Genomic DNA, 1,748 nt, shown 5'->3' on the forward strand with positions numbered 1-1,748 from the left:
TCTTGATCTAGATGGAACTAGACATTGCCTTCTTTGCAAAAGTTGTTGGAGAGAATACTGTTGCAGAGGATTTCCTCAGAGCTTCTCAGACAAGACAGAAAGCATTCAACTTTGTTTTTTGGAATGAACAGATGGGACAATAGCTGGATTATTGGCTCAATAATAATGCTGCATGCGAGGTTGTATCCAAGTGCCATAGTTTGTAAGGTGATACCAAACAGTTATAACATTCTTTAAAATTTTGTCATTTTGATGCTCTATCAGGAATCTCAGACTTGGGAAGCTCAGAACCAGAATCAAAATGTGTTTGCTTCAAACTTTGTTCCCTTGTGGATTGATTTGTTCAACTCAGGTTTGTAATTCTTGAAGCCTGACTGGCTATTTTGAGATTTGGTGCAAAAAATGTTTGTTTGTAGAGGGGTTTTGTCTGAGGAGAGAGGAAATATTGCAAACAAGTAAAAAGATGTGCAAGAGGCATCGGAGAGGAAGATAAGAGCTGGTCTTGAAATATTGAGTGTTGTAGCAGGCAGAAGAGAATAGATGAATAGAAGTGTAATGATTGAGGATAAGTAAAGAATAAGCAAATGGTAAAGTAACCGTATTGTCAAAGTAGTAGAGTAAGATTGAGAATAGATAGAGAATAGGCAAGCGGTAGAGTGAAGTTGAGAAGTACTAAGCAAAAGAGGGTTGGAGAGAATATTTAGAGAGAGAAGATCTGCGTGAAAATATATTGCACTAGTTTTGAAAGTCTCTTCTGGAATTGTGAAAGCTATATTTGTAGAGAGAGAAGAAAGAGTTACTCAAGAATAGGTTTTAATGCACATAATGAGTAACATTTATTGAGAAAAGCTTTAATGCACATGATGATTAACTGTTAGAGAAACCCCTTATTGCATATAATGAGTAACAATTCCATGAGCTACTAAGTCAAACTCTCCAGAGCATCCAAAGGTCAAAGTAACTCACGAACCTTGTCATTTGTTTTGAGTTACTTTTACTGCGATACGCTTGAAGTAGCTGTTTCGTGTAAAGTAGTGTTCCACTTGTTCTCATTATTTTCTGTATAACATTGTGTTGTTCTATTCTTAAAGAAATAATAAGTTAATAGCCAAAATCAACTATTTACGATACTGAAGTAAATGACTGGCTATTCAAGCCTAGCTTGATCATGCTTTGTTGGAGTCTATGCTTGGAGTTTTACGCCTCAAACTTGAAAGCTACAGCCCTGATTAATTAAGAATAGTCCATCCAAACTCAAAGAACTTGTAGTTTATTTAGATATAGGTCTGTGGTAAAGAATGGTATATCATGTCCAGGTTTAGGGACCGTAAGCCATCAAAACTTCATAATGAAAGATTAGCAATTTTTGACTATGCTGCCGTTGTCCCTGTTGTTTACCATAAAGCATTAATAGAAACTCACCATTTCCAAACTAGCTCAATGTGGCTCTTGGGCAAGTAACATTGGAAGCAATGAGTGGTAAGTTTAGTAAAAGCAACATGAAGGATCAAGGTTACCAGGGCTATTATAATAAATTTTTTTTGTAACCTATATCTTATATGTTGACTTTTTTATAATTCACTTAGTAAAATCAATAAAGAAATTATCTTTTCCTTTATAAATAGAAGAAAGCTGTGAATCTTTTGATATGTCCATATGTGAAGATACTCCTCTGGTAGAAAAGGTCACAAGAAGTCTTCAAAGTTGAAGCCTGCTATGTGCTGCTGGAATTGCAACCTCTTTGACAA

General features: G+C 35.4%; 1 protein-coding gene across 1 annotated transcript in view; it reads right to left on the reverse strand.

Moving 5' to 3' along the window:
* The window catches only part of TRE1 (trehalase 1), a gene marked incomplete at its 3' end in the record, with an annotated part of 9,158 nt that overhangs the window by 4,146 nt on the left and 3,264 nt on the right, over window positions 1-1,748 (reverse strand).

The sequence above is a fragment of the Theobroma umbraticum genome, unplaced genomic scaffold (genome assembly GCF_002168275.2).
Source record: "Theobroma umbraticum cultivar Fairchild unplaced genomic scaffold, ASM216827v3 scaffold_1345.0, whole genome shotgun sequence".
Taxonomy (NCBI): Eukaryota; Viridiplantae; Streptophyta; class Magnoliopsida; order Malvales; family Malvaceae; genus Theobroma; species Theobroma umbraticum.